General features: G+C 46.9%; 7 non-coding genes across 7 annotated transcripts; all 7 read right to left on the bottom strand.

Annotated features, from left to right (window-relative positions):
• Positions 1 to 709: 709 nt before the first annotated feature.
• Positions 710 to 781, bottom strand: trnat-ugu (transfer RNA threonine (anticodon UGU)). Its single transcript has one exon. It is a non-coding gene; the product is annotated as a tRNA-Thr (tRNA).
• Positions 782 to 1,180: 399 nt separating this feature from the next.
• trnam-cau (transfer RNA methionine (anticodon CAU)) lies at positions 1,181 to 1,252 on the bottom strand. Its single transcript has one exon. It is a non-coding gene; the product is annotated as a tRNA-Met (tRNA).
• A 1,067-nt stretch (positions 1,253 to 2,319) lies between these two features.
• Positions 2,320 to 2,391, bottom strand: trnat-ugu (transfer RNA threonine (anticodon UGU)). The gene has a single exon. It is a non-coding gene; the product is annotated as a tRNA-Thr (tRNA).
• A 399-nt stretch (positions 2,392 to 2,790) lies between these two features.
• trnam-cau (transfer RNA methionine (anticodon CAU)) lies at positions 2,791 to 2,862 on the bottom strand. The gene has a single exon. It is a non-coding gene; the product is annotated as a tRNA-Met (tRNA).
• A 1,067-nt stretch (positions 2,863 to 3,929) lies between these two features.
• trnat-ugu (transfer RNA threonine (anticodon UGU)) lies at positions 3,930 to 4,001 on the bottom strand. The gene has a single exon. It is a non-coding gene; the product is annotated as a tRNA-Thr (tRNA).
• Positions 4,002 to 13,586: 9,585 nt separating this feature from the next.
• On the bottom strand, positions 13,587 to 13,658 carry trnat-ugu (transfer RNA threonine (anticodon UGU)). The gene has a single exon. It is a non-coding gene; the product is annotated as a tRNA-Thr (tRNA).
• A 399-nt stretch (positions 13,659 to 14,057) lies between these two features.
• trnam-cau (transfer RNA methionine (anticodon CAU)) lies at positions 14,058 to 14,129 on the bottom strand. Its single transcript has one exon. It is a non-coding gene; the product is annotated as a tRNA-Met (tRNA).
• Between the last annotated feature and the right edge of the window lie 524 nt (positions 14,130 to 14,653).

Here is a 14,653-nt window from a genome sequence, read left to right as displayed (position 1 = left end):
CAAGGCCCGCCAAAAAACTTGTTTTCAGTAGGATGCAGGCAATAATAATAGAGACTAAAGCCACATTTCCCCTAAAAACAAGGCGATATGCTGAAAGACAGATTAGTTAGCAGAGGATGGTTTCGATCCATCGACCTCTAGGTTATGGGCCCAGCACGCTTCCGCTGCGCCACTCTGCTTCTTGTTTGCAGTGATCACTGTTGATGTCAAGAGTTTGAGTGTGATATAACCAACTGCAATAGTGGGGTTTGAGGCGTTTTTTTAAGTTCTCTTACGGCGCCATTCTGGATTGCTAGACAAGGTGCAGGATAAAGGACGAGCAGCAAAGTCTGTAAGAACCTGTCCTTTAATAGTCCATTTGTAATAAAGGGCCAGTTGAACTGGTACAGAGTTAATGCCCAAGGTCTTGGAAGTGAATCTAAAATTCCCCTCTCCTAGTAGTCCCACAAGACTTTGTTTAATGTTTAGTCTCCCTACGCCATTGCAGGCACCAATGTGAATTGAGCCCATGGTGTTCGGCCGGATAGACCAACACCTTACCACTTGTGAACCATGTCTTGGTATGCGTAAAGGTAAAGAAAGAGCTTTATTGGCAGGGCCTGCAACACAAAATGAAGCAACGTGCTCTGTGCATATACAAGTGAGCAAAGGGTTTTTAATCACATTGCACTTGCCAGGTTGTTTGTGGTCAGTCTACCAATGCCATTTCAGGCACGGATGGGGATCGAACCCATGATTTTTGGTTTACAAGACCAACGCCTTACCACTTGGCCACCATGCCTCTTGACACCCTGATGGAAAGAAAGAACTCTATTGACATGTCCTGCTACTCAAAAGCAAGTATTGACACTGGCGCAGTCATAGGAACATGGGCTTTCCACAAAACAGAGTGGAGACGGTGAGCTTTATCAACGGAACTGTGTGGGGAAGAAAATGGTTGCCTGAAAGAATGCTCCATGAGAGAGTTAAACATTGTGAGTGTGTGAAGATTCTACCTCTTTGTGCAGTTTGGCAACTAAGTTCTCAATGAGGCGCTGTTAGCTTGAAAAAAGAAGCGCAGTGGCTGACGCTGGGGTTGTTTCCAAAGTAAGATGAGAGAAAGCCCATTGAACTGGATTTTCAGTAGGAAGCATGCATTATTTAATGTCATGGCAATAATCTGCCCTGTCATCATCATAGTTAGCAGAGGATGGTTTCGATCCATCGACCTCTGGGTTATGGGCCCAGCACGCTTCCGCTGCGCCACTCTGCTTCTGTTGTCTTCACTGTCAGTGTTTTTGGCACCAGTTTGAGTCTGATATACCTGCCTAAGCAGACCTAAGGTTTCAGGATAAATTGCCTGAAAATGCTCGCCTGAGAGAATGCTTCATGACAGAGTTAAACAATACGCCCATTTAACATTCTACCTCTTTGTGCTGTTTGGCAAAGTGCTAAGTGCTCAATGAAGGTGCCGTTAGCATGAAAGAGAAGCTAAATGGCACAAGCCGGTGTTGTTTAAAGGGAGATAAATTTGTCATGCTAGCTAGACATTTTGATGGGCTTGAAAAACGAAAGTTTTTTTCGGCTGGATTCACCATTCCCCAATATGATATCTACAAACTGAGAATAGACAAGGCCCGCCAAAAAACTTGTTTTCAGTAGGATGCAGGCAATAATAATAGAGACTAAAGCCACATTTCCCCTAAAAACAAGGCGATATGCTGAAAGACAGATTAGTTAGCAGAGGATGGTTTCGATCCATCGACCTCTAGGTTATGGGCCCAGCACGCTTCCGCTGCGCCACTCTGCTTCTTGTTTGCAGTGATCACTGTTGATGTCAAGAGTTTGAGTGTGATATAACCAACTGCAATAGTGGGGTTTGAGGCGTTTTTTTAAGTTCTCTTACGGCGCCATTCTGGATTGCTAGACAAGGTGCAGGATAAAGGACGAGCAGCAAAGTCTGTAAGAACCTGTCCTTTAATAGTCCATTTGTAATAAAGGGCCAGTTGAACTGGTACAGAGTTAATGCCCAAGGTCTTGGAAGTGAATCTAAAATTCCCCTCTCCTAGTAGTCCCACAAGACTTTGTTTAATGTTTAGTCTCCCTACGCCATTGCAGGCACCAATGTGAATTGAGCCCATGGTGTTCGGCCGGATAGACCAACACCTTACCACTTGTGAACCATGTCTTGGTATGCGTAAAGGTAAAGAAAGAGCTTTATTGGCAGGGCCTGCAACACAAAATGAAGCAACGTGCTCTGTGCATATACAAGTGAGCAAAGGGTTTTTAATCACATTGCACTTGCCAGGTTGTTTGTGGTCAGTCTACCAATGCCATTTCAGGCACGGATGGGGATCGAACCCATGATTTTTGGTTTACAAGACCAACGCCTTACCACTTGGCCACCATGCCTCTTGACACCCTGATGGAAAGAAAGAACTCTATTGACATGTCCTGCTACTCAAAAGCAAGTATTGACACTGGCGCAGTCATAGGAACATGGGCTTTCCACAAAACAGAGTGGAGACGGTGAGCTTTATCAACGGAACTGTGTGGGGAAGAAAATGGTTGCCTGAAAGAATGCTCCATGAGAGAGTTAAACATTGTGAGTGTGTGAAGATTCTACCTCTTTGTGCAGTTTGGCAACTAAGTTCTCAATGAGGCGCTGTTAGCTTGAAAAAAGAAGCGCAGTGGCTGACGCTGGGGTTGTTTCTAAAGTAAGATGAGAGAAAGCCCATTAAACTGCATTTTCAGTAGGAGGCATGCATTATTTAATGTCATGGCAATAATCTGCCCTGTCATCATCATAGTTAGCAGAGGATGGTTTCGATCCATCGACCTCTGGGTTATGGGCCCAGCACGCTTCCGCTGCGCCACTCTGCTTCTGTTGTCTCCTCTGTCAGTGTTTTTGGCACCAGTTTGAGTCTGATATACCTGCCTAAGCAGACCTAAGGTTTCAGGATAAATTGCCTGAAAATGCTCGCCTGAGAGAATGCTTCATGACAGAGTTAAACAATACGCCCATTTAACATTCTACCTCTTTGTGCTGTTTGGCAAAGTGCTAAGTGCTCAATGAAGGTGCCGTTAGCATGAAAGAGAAGCTAAATGGCACAAGCCGGTGTTGTTTAAAGGGAGATAAATTTGTCATGCTAGCTAGACATTTTGATGGGCTTGAAAAACGAAAGTTTTTTTCGGCTGGATTCACCATTCCCCAATATGATATCTACAAACTGAGAATAGACAAGGCCCGCCAAAAAGCTTGTTTTCAGTAGGATGCAGGCAATAATAATAGAGACTAAAGCCACATTTCCCCTAAAAACAAGGCGATATGCTGAAAGACAAATTAGTTAGCAGAGGATGGTTTCGGTCCATCGAGCTCTGGGTTATGGGCCCAGCACGCTTCCGCTGCGCCACTCTGCTTCTTGTTTGCAGTGATCACTGTTGATGTCAAGAGTTTGAGTGTGATATAACCAACTGCAAAAGTGGGGTTTGAGGCGTTTTTTTAAGTTCTCTTACGGCGCCATTCTGGATTGCTAGACAAGGTGCAGGATAAAGGACGAGCAGCAAAGTCTGTAAGAACCTGTCCTTTAATAGTCTATTTGTAAGAAAGGGCCAGTTGAACTGGTACAGAGTTAATGCCCAAGGTCTTGGAAGTGAATCTAAAATTCCCCTCTCCTAGTAGTCCCACAAGACTTTGTTTAATGTTTAGTCTCCCTACGCCATTGCAGGCACCAATGTGAATAGAGCCCATGGCTTTCGGCCGGATAGACCAACACCTTACCACTTGTGAACCATGTCTTGGTATGCGTAAAGGTAAAGAAAGAGCTTTATTGGCAGGGCCTGCAACACAAAATGAAGCAACGTGCTCTGTGCATATACAAGTGAGCAAAGGGTTTTTAATCACATTGCACTTGGCAGGTTGTTTGTGGTCAGTCTACCAATGCCATTTCAGGCACGGATGGGGATCGAACCCATGATTTTTGGTTTACAAGACCAACGCCTTACCACTTGGCCACCATGCCTCTTGACACCCTGATGGAAAGAAAGAACTCTATTGACATGTCCTGCTACTCAAAAGCAAGTATTGACACTGGCGCAGTCATAGGAAATTGGGCTTTCCACAAAACAGAGTGGAGGCGGTGAGCTTTATCAACGGAACTGTGTGGGGAAGAAAATGGTTGCCTATTAGATAGGAGGATCGCGAGGTGAGGTGATGCTGTAGTATCGCGAGACCCAGCGAGACGAGTGTGGTGAGTCGACTTGGCGGCGCGTAAGCATTTGAACAAACATTTTCGATCTTGTTTCATTTTTCCGCCATATTAAAACATTTCCTGCTAACTAACATAACCTGTTAAGAGTATTAAGCTTCTGTCAGCCTGGAGGACCTGGAGAATTTCATTGACGAGTGTTTTAATACCTGCAACATGGTGAAGCCCAGAACCGCCACCACCACCCCCTCCGCCAAGCGTGAACGGCCTGAGGACTCTCCCGGGGCTGTGTCCTCTCCAGGCAGCGGAATGAGCGATATCCTGGATTCGATTGACAAAAAGCTCTCCAGCTTTGATGGCCGCCTCAATCTGCTGGAGATCCTCCATAGAGAATTTCAAGGTCTGCGGGAGTCTCTGGAATTCAGCCAGCAGCAGGTGCGGGAGCTCGCAGCGGAGAACCAGGCCCTCAGAGAGACCGTGAAGACCCTGAGCAGTGACACCGCCCGTCTCTCCGAGGAGAACCGATCCATCAAGGAAACCCTCCTGGATCTTCAGTCGAGGAGCATGAGGGACAATCTAGTGGTCGCGGGGGTTCCAGAGGAGGTAGGAGAAGACCCCGAAGCCACCGTGAGATCCTTTTTACAGGTCCACCTGAAGCTCCCCAAGGAGGAGGTGCAGAAGATCTCCTTCCACAGGGTTCACCGCCTCGGAGGAAGAAGGTCCGACCACCAGCGCCCGCGTCCTATTGTGGCTAAATTCGAACATTTCAAACAGAAGGAGTTGGTGAAGGGCCGCGGACGGGAACTGAGAGGCACGCATTACAGCGTGAATGACCAGTTCCCGGCAGAAATCCTCCGTAGAAGGAAGATCCTGTTCCCGCTGAGGAGGAAACATCTTGCTGCTGGTTCGAGAGCGATTGTGGCCGTTGACAAACTGTACGTGGACGGACGGCTGTTCCGGGACCCGGAGATCACCCCCTGGCTGTGCTGAAGGCTTTCAGATCCGCGCTGAGAACATCTGCGCTGCCCAGAAGAAACCCGCTAAACTTACTTCAATGAATGGAAAACCGGATCATCAATAATCCACACCTCGATCTCAGGAAAACAGTCTTTTTTTTTTTCTTCGTCACCTCAGTCCCACTGATGTTTCTATTGTTGTTTTCGTTTTCCCTTCTATCTCTTTTTTTCTTTCCTTTACTCTCCCCCCCCCTCTCCCCCCTCATTATATGTAAATCACCTGGAAGCAACTCATCCTCGGTAAGTATTTATTTATGCACGGAACGGGCGCGCGCTCACACAAGCGCACACAGGGGCGTGCACATGCGATCCCGCACACACACGCTGACATACTGCAATCACCTCACACAGGCTCTCATAGGACGCACGCGACACGCAGCTCACATAACCAGAAAACGTTCACGCGCACAGCGCTTCTCAAATGCGGGCACGCGCACACGGACTGGCACACAAGCACTACTTAGCTTTACACCTTTTCAGTCAGAGCAGTTATGAACAGTCTTAACATCGTTAGCTGGAATGTGCGTGGACTTGGCTCTGAGCCAAAGAGACTGAAAGTGTTAAATCACCTGGATGGTCTAAAAGCAGATATAGCTCTACTGCAGGAGACCCATTTATCAGATTCTTTGAATCACCTTATGTGCTGCTTACAATTTCCAGTTATATACTCTGCCAGTTACAACTCCAAACAAAGAGGAGTTGCTGTTTTAATTAATAAAAATCTTAATTTTACTCATAAGGATACAGTTACTGACCCAGAAGGCAGATTTGTAATCATTAATATATCCATTCAGAATAAGGACTATTGTATAGTGAGTATTTATGGTCCTAATGTTGACGACTCTTCCTTCTTTCACAGATTCTTCACCTCACTCTCAGTTCACTCTGACTCCACAATCATTATAGGAGGAGACTTCAACCTTGTTTTGGACCCTGAACTTGACAGACTCAGCACAGCAGCAAACCAGCGTACATGGCGGTCTGCAAGTATTCTAAAGCAGTACATGAATGATCTGGGTCTCTGCGACGCGTGGCGCTCATGTCACCCAAGCACTAAAGGGTTCACCTTTTTTTCTCCAGTTCACTATTCACACTCCCGTTTAGACTATTTATTAATCAGTAACTCTCTTTTAAAAAATATTCAAAGCTCCAATATCCATCCAATTATTATCAGTGATCATGCACCAGTATCTGTAAACATTTCTAGGGAAAAATCCACACCCTCTGGTACAACCTGGAGGTTTAATACGTCTCTGTTAAAGGACCAGGAATTTCTTGAATTCTTTAAAAAAGAGTGGGCAACCTTCTTAGACTTCAACAATACTCCAGACATCCCACCGTGCGTTCTTTGGGAAGCAGCAAAGGCAGTCATGAGAGGGAAAATCATTTCTTATTCAACGCACAAAAAACGCAAAGAGAAAGCAGATTTATTAGAATTAGAAAATAAAATCAAAACCCTGGAGACTGCTTATGCTGCTTCTGCACAGGAACACATTCTGGGAGATCTGAAAAATTTAAAGCTGCAGTTAAATGACATCATTAATAAACAAACACAATTTCAAATACAAAGGCTACGACTTGAAAGATTTGAAAACTCTAATAAATCTGGCAAATTTCTGGCTAATCAGCTTAAAATTAACAGAGAAAAATCATCAATCACCTCTATTATGGACCAAACAGGAAATGTCACCCATGACCCGGTCAAAATTAATAACGAATTTGAAAACTTTTATAAAAACCTGTACACACCGCAGATCAATCCGTCAGAGCAAAGTATTGACTCATTCCTTAATAATGTAAACCTACCCAGGCTAAATGAGGATCAAATCACAAACTTAGATTCTCCGCTCTTGCCGTCTGAACTTCATGAAGCTCTGTTACTTATGCCCAATGGTAAAGCACCAGGGCCTGATGGCTTTCCTGCTGAGTTTTATAAAGAATTCTGGGAACAACTGGCACCAACATTTTATAAAACTGTCACATCTATTAATGAGAGCCAATCAATGCCACCTAACATGAACTCAGCCAACATAATTCTTCTTCTAAAACCAGACAAAGATCCCACTAGTCCTTCAAGCTATCGCCCCATTTCTTTAATCAATGCAGATGTAAAAATTATCTGCAAAGCACTAGCACAGAGAATAGAAAAAATCACTCCTCACATAATTCACTTCGACCAGACTGGATTCATCAAAGGCAGACACTCGGATGATAATGTCCGTAGACTAGTTAATATAATAGACTTTGCCACCATTAAAAAACAGGAAATGACGGTACTATCGCTGGATGCTGAAAAAGCCTTTGACAGAGTTAATTGGAAGTTCCTTATTGCTGCCCTCCATAAGTTTGGTTTTGGAGAAGCATTCATCAATTGGATCAAAATATTATATCACAACCCCAATGCATCAGTTAGAACTAATAAACAGACTTCAAACAGGTTTTTTCTTGGAAGAGGAACCAGACAGGGCTGCCCACTCTCTCCTTCTCTTTTTGCTATATTCATTGAGCCTTTAGCTGCAGCAATAAGACAGAATGAGAGCATTATAGGAATAAAAACCAAACACAGCCATCATAAAATTAGTCTTTATGCGGATGACATATTACTGTTTTTAAGGAATTTACATTCTGTAAATGAAACAGCAATGATCATAAATGAATTCTCCTCCATATCAGACTATTCCATTAATTGGAATAAGTCTGTTTTATTACCACTCAACAGGAATATGGAACAAAGACTCACAATTCCAGTTAAAACAGGAAATATCAAATATCTGGGTATCTACTTTTCCCCCAAACTATCAGAACTGGTGCAGCTAAACCACACCCCATTACTGAAAAGCATACAGGACGATCTAACACGCTGGACCAACCTGCCTCTGTCCCTTATGGGCAAGGTAGCCACGGTTAAAATGAAAATCTTACCCAAGGTTAATTATCTCTTCTCAATGATTCCCACACAACCGCCATTAAAATGGTTCAAAACATTAGACTCATCCATATCAAGCTTTCTATGGAACAACAAACCTGCAAGAATTAGTCTAAAAACTTTAAAATCTGCAAAAAGCTGTGGAGGATTAGAACTACCTAATTTCCACAAATACTTTCTTGCAAATAGATTACAATATATCTTAAAATGGTTAAAAAATAATCCAGAAACCAACTCATGGTTAGACTTGGAACAGGTGTTATGTGGAAAGATCAACCTGTCACAGCTACCATTTATTAGCCAAACAGTTAAAAAACAGGATTGTTTCAAAAGCATTAATATAAATGCCACCTTAACAGCCTGGTGGGAATTTCTCAAAATATCAAAATCATCAATTCAACCGTGCAAAATGACACCCATCTGGAACAACCCGGACATCCTTATTAACAAAAAAATGATTCACTTCCCAGCTTGGCAAGCAGGGGGCATAAAACAACTAGAGCACGTAATTATTGATAGAAGATTCATAACCCCCCAGGAACTTCAAGACAAACATGGAATAAATAACTTCTTGGAATATCAGCAACTTAAATCAAGTATTACTAAAAAGTATAAAATTAAAGACGACGATTTAAAGCTACCAGATGTAGTTACCACTCTGATTAATTTTTCAATGAATAGAACTCTCTCCAAAATATACAAACTTTTATGCAATTTAGATAACAATATTGCCCTTCCAACAAAAAAATGGGATGCAGATTTGAGCATCAGCACAGATGAAAGCTTCTGGTCAGAACTTTGTCTAAACACCTTTAAACTGACAAAAAGTCCAAATCTGCAGCTAATCCATCTCAAAACTCTTCACAGAATTTACTACACTGGACAGAGGATGTTCAAGATGGGTCTCAGTAACTCAGACATTTGCGAGCACTGTGATAATAATCTACCCGACAGCTACATGCACGCACTGTGGTTCTGCACTCCTGTCAGGGCTCTCTGGCAGCAGGTATGTGCCGATTTATCAGTCTGGCTTAAGGTTTCAATCACTGCCTCACCGTCACTTTGTGTGCTTGGTGACATGAGTGCCATCGATATAGAAGAAGGATTAGCATCTATCATTTTCATAACTCTTTGTATTGCCAAAAAAACTATTTTAATAAATTGGAAAAACAAGAAAAATATAAACATAAGTCAACACAGAAATCTGCTGTTTGATCATATCAGCTTGGAAAAAATGTCAGCCCAAAGCTCAAGTAACTTTGAAAGAATTCAGTCTCTCTGGTCTCCTGTGGTTGACTCCATGACTTAGGGGGTGGAGGGCCTGGTCGTCGCTGCTCCTTGCCCTTCTGCTGTGGTTTGGGGTGGGGGTCGGGGCTTCCGGTGCCTGGCGGGGGCGGTGGGGGGCTCCGTTGGTCGGGGGGTCGGGTCCGGTGCCTGGGTGGGGCGGGCTGGGGCGCTGCGTGGTCCTCTGGGCTTGGGTGTGGGGGTGCGTGGTGGGGGGGTGGGGTGGTGGTCTGGCTTGGCTTGGGGGGGTGGTCCCCTTGCCTGTGCTGGGGGGGGTTGGCGGGGGGCCCTGCTCGGGTGGGGGGGGCCCAGCGGCGCCGGATGGGCTGCCCATCTGCACCTGGGGCTGGGATCGGCCCTTCCCTGGCTCTGGGACGGGACGGGACAACCCTCTCGGGGCCCCCGGTCGCTCTGGGTGTCACCCGCTTCGGCTGCGGGGTCTGGGGTGGGGTGGGGTGGGGGGCTTGTCGGCCCTGTCCTGTGGGGGGGCGTTCTGGGGGGGAGGGGGGGCCCATTATTAGTACGGGTCGGGGGGGCTAGCGGGTCGGGGTCTCCGCTGAGGCAATCAGTGGTTGCCTCGGCCGGTTGGCCTCCTCGGTCCCGTCGAGGCCTGACCAGAGCTCTTCTAGGGCCGGCGTCTGGGGGTGGGGGCCTGGGCTTGCTCCGGGGGGGGGGGGCGACGCTTTCTGGCTCCTCTCTCTCTGTGTGGGGTGGGTGGTGCCGGGCCTGGGGTGTCGGCGCCTCCGGGGGTGGGCCCCTGGGCTGGGTGGCCCTGGCCCCTTTGCTGGGGGTGGGCTGGGGGACGGCTGTTTGACCACCGGGGGACAGTCTACCAGCTGTCCCCAACTTACCCCCTTCCTTATATAACCTCATATTAGGGTGAGGGGGTGGGGGGTTTAGCCTGCGATGCGCCTTGGGGGGGGGCTACTTGGGAGTGGCCCCCCTCCTATGGTTGCCGTATGGAGTGGGCCCCCCCTCTTTCGGTTTTATTTGCACCTTAGACACGTAGGGTCCTTGGTAGGGGGGGTGCTTGGACATCACTGCCAGCAAGCAGCAGATGTCCTCCTGGCACCCTACCCGCCAATTTTAACCGCACCTTAGACATTTAGGGCCCCTTGGTGTGGAGGGTGAGGGGACATCACTGTGAGTAATCAGGAGATGTCCCCTTAGTGCCCTACTCGCCAATTTTAACTGCACCCCCCTTAGTACACACACCCCTCCCCCTTCAATATATACATTCAAACATAAACACACACACATGCACACAAACACCCTCTCAAACACCCATACACGCACACACATTTTACAAGGAAGGTGGGACCTGGGTCCATCTGTCCCCTACCCCGTCCCTGGTGGGGGGTGTGGGCCCCTTGGCGATGGCGGCCGTGTCCCTTGGGTGCCGGCTCCCTGGGCCCGGCGGTGCTCTCTCCGCGCGGTGGGGGGGTTCATATTACACCTGAGCCGGGGGGTGTTCGTGTCCCTGGGGGGTGGGTCCTGGTCCTTGCCCCTGGGCGCTGGGCCCCGCCAAACTTCCAACATGGCCGAGCCTGGTCGGGCCATATTTATAACATCCCTTATGGGCCGCCCTTTTTTCCCCGGGGTTCCCCCCTCCTGGGCGGGGGCGGCGGGCCCCTGCCTTGCTCCTACCTGGACCAACCGTGGGCCGGGTGGGTGGCTGCCTGGAGTGCGGAGCGGGTCTCCCTTGGGGGGTCCTGGCTCGTACCTGGGGTCGGGGCGGGGGGATGCCCGGAACTCCTGGGTGGTGGTGGGGTGCTCGTCTGGGGCTGTGGGCGTCCCTCTCCGGTGGGGCCCTGCGTTGGGCTCTTCCGGCGCGGCGGGGGGCTGCTTTCCTGGCTGGGCTGGGGCGGCGCTCTCTTTCCCTCTGCGCCTCCCTGCTCTCTGGCTCTGGGGGCCTCGCGGCGGTCCTGCTGGCCCTGGCCTGGGTGGCGGTCTTGGTCGCCCGGGGGGCGGTTGTTCCCTGCCTGTTCCCGTGTGGCGCTGGGGGAATTCCGGCTGCCGCTGCTGCTGCGGCGGGGGTATGGGTGTGGGGGTGGCTGGGCGCTCCTCCTCCTTCTTTTCACATTCCACCATCCATTTTAGAAGAACATAAACACTCACCTGAGCACAGGTGTTAGCTCACCTTTGCACTAATAGTTTGCATGATTGAATGAATGAAAGATTTCACACTAGTTGGTTTAAAGGCATAAGTATGCGTTCGTGAACACTATCTGTTTTGTGTGCATGTTGACATGTGGACATTTCTGCGGCTAGCAGGTGTGTTGATAATATTTGAGTGTGTGTGAACAGGCCCCGCCCTTTTTGTACTACATTTGAACCGTACCGTAACGATAAACAACCAGTAAACCTGCCTGCTCTATGCTGCTTCATGGTCTTACCCCCCTTCCCCTCCTATTATCACCCTCCTACCCCCCCCTCTCTCTAACGTCCCTCTCTCTTGTTCCCCTCTTTCCTTTTCCGTCCGGTCCAACACCAAAGATTTTCAAACATGATTGAAATTAATAAAGTTTGGCCTCAATTACAAAAGGGGTTTATTCAGACATACCTTTGGTTTGTCTGAAGATGAATAACCCCTCTTGTTAGAATAAAATATGTCCAACACAAGAGGCCCTCAGCTCTCATCTGTTTGCCTAGCTGTTGGACAGGACAAGTTAAAAAAAAAAAAAAAAAAAAAAAAAAAAACACACTGGCGCAGTCATAGGAACATGGGCTTTCCACAAAACAGAGTGGAGGCGGTGAGCTTTATCAACGGAACTGTGAGGGGAAGAAAATGGTTGCCTGAAAGAATGCTCCAAGAGAGAGTTAAACATTGTGAGTGTGTGAAGATTCTACCTCTTTGTGCAGTTTGGCAACTAAGTTCTCAATGAGGCGCTGTTAGCTTGAAAAAAGAAGCGCAGTGGCTGACGCTGGGGTTGTTCCTAAAGTAAGATGAGAGAAAGCCCATTAAACTGCATTTTCAGTAGGAAGCATGCATTATTTAATGTCATGGCAATAATCTGCCCTGTCATCATCATAGTTAGCAGAGGATGGTTTCGATCCATCGACCTCTGGGTTATGGGCCCAGCACGCTTCCGCTGTGCCACTCTGCTTCTGTTGTCTTCTCTGTCAGTGTTTTTGGCACCAGTTTGAGTCTGATATACCTGCCTAAGCAGACCTAAGGTTTCAGGATAAATTGCTTGAAAATGCTCGCCTGAGAGAATGCTTCATGAAAGAGTTAAACAATACGGCCATTTAACATTCTACCTCTTTGTGCTGTTTGGCAAAGTGCTAAGTGCTCAATGAAGGTGCCGTTAGCATGAAAGAGAAGCTAAATGGCACAAGCCGGTGTTGTTTAAAGGGAGATAAATTTGTCATGCTAGCTAGACATTTTGATGGGCTTGAAAAACGAAAGTTTTTTTCGGCTGGATTCACCATTCCCCAATATGATATCTACAAACTGAGAATAGACAAGGCCCGCCAAAAAACTTGTTTTCAGTAGGATGCAGGCAATAATAATAGAGACTAAAGCCACATTTCCCCTAAAAACAAGGCGATATGCTGAAAGACAGATTAGTTAGCAGAGGATGGTTTCGGTCCATTGACCTCTGGGTTATGGGCCCAGCACGCTTCCGCTGCGCCACTCTGCTTCTTGTTTGCAGTGATCACTGTTGATGTCAAGAGTTTGAGTGTGATATAACCAACTGCAATAGTGGGGTTTGAGGCGTTTTTTTAAGTTCTCTTACGGCGCCATTCTGGATTGCTAGACAAGGTGCAGGATAAAGGACGAGCAGCAAAGTCTGTAAGAACCTGTCCTTTAATAGTCCATTTGTAAGAAAGGGCCAGTTGAACTGGTACAGAGTTAATGCCCAAGGTCTTGGAAGTGAATCTAAAATTCCCCTCTCCTAGTAGTCCCACAAGACTTTGTTTAATGTTTAGTCTCCTACGCCATTGCAGGCACCAATGTGAATTGAGCCCATGGTGTTCGGCCGGATAGACCAACACCTTACCACTTGTGAACCATGTCTTGGTATGCGTAAAGGTAAAGAAAGAGCTTTATTGGCTTGGCCTGCAACACAAAATGAAGCAACGTGCTCTGTGAATATACAAGTGAGCAAAGGGTTTTTAATCACATTGCACTTGCCAGGTTGTTTGTGGTCAGTCTACCAATGCCATTTCAGGCACGGATGGGGATTGAACCCATGATTTTTGGTTTACAAGACCAACGCCTTACCACTTGGCCACCATGCCTCTTGACACGCTGATGGAAAGAAAGAACTCTATTGACATGTCCTGCTACTCAAAAGCAAGTATTGACACTGGCGCAGTCATAGGAACATGGGCTTTCCACAAAACAGAGTGGAGGCGGTGAGCTTTATCAACGGAACTGTGTGGGGAAGAAAATGGTTGCCTGAAAGAATGCTCCATGAGAGAGTTAAACATTGTGAGTGTGTGAAGATTCTACCTCTTTGTGCAGTTTGGCAACTAAGTTCTCAATGAGGCGCTGTTAGCTTGAAAAAAGAAGCGCAGTGGCTGACGCTGGGGTTGTTTCCAAAGTAAGATGAGAGAAAGCCAATTGAACTGGATTTTCAGTAGGAAGCATGCATTATTTAATGTCATGGCAATAATCTGCCCTGTCATCATCATAGTTAGCAGAGGATGGTTTCGATCCATCGACCTCTGGGTTATGGGCCCAGCACGCTTCCGCTGCGCCACTCTGCTTCTGTTGTCTTCTCTGTCAGTGTTTTTGGCACCAGTTTGAGTCTGATATACCTGCCTAAGCAGACCTAAGGTTTCAGGATAAATTGCCTGAAAATGCTCGCCTGAGAGAATGCTTCATGACAGAGTTAAACAATACGCCCATTTAACATTCTACCTCTTTGTGCTGTTTGGCAAAGTGCTAAGTGCTCAATGAAGGTGCCGTTAGCATGAAAGAGAAGCTAAATGGCACAAGCCGGTGTTGTTTAAAGGGAGATAAATTTGTCATGCTAGCTAGACATTTTGATGGGCTTGAAAAACGAAAGTTTTTTTCGGCTGGATTCACCATTCCCCAGTATGATATCTACAAACTGAGAATAGACAAGGCCCGCCAAAAAACTTGTTTTCAGTAGGATGCAGGCAATAATAATAGAGACTAAAGCCACATTTCCCCTAAAAACAAGGCGATATGCTGAAAGACAGATTAGTTAGCAGAGGATGGTTTCGGTCTATTGAACTCTGGGTTAGGGGCCCAGCACGCTTCCGCT

Source organism: Oryzias latipes, chromosome 18 (assembly GCF_053564925.1).
Source record: "Oryzias latipes strain Hd-rR chromosome 18, Olatipes_Hd-rR_3.1".
Classification (NCBI taxonomy): domain Eukaryota; kingdom Metazoa; phylum Chordata; class Actinopteri; order Beloniformes; family Adrianichthyidae; genus Oryzias; species Oryzias latipes.
This window is presented reverse-complemented; position numbering and strand designations above follow the sequence as displayed.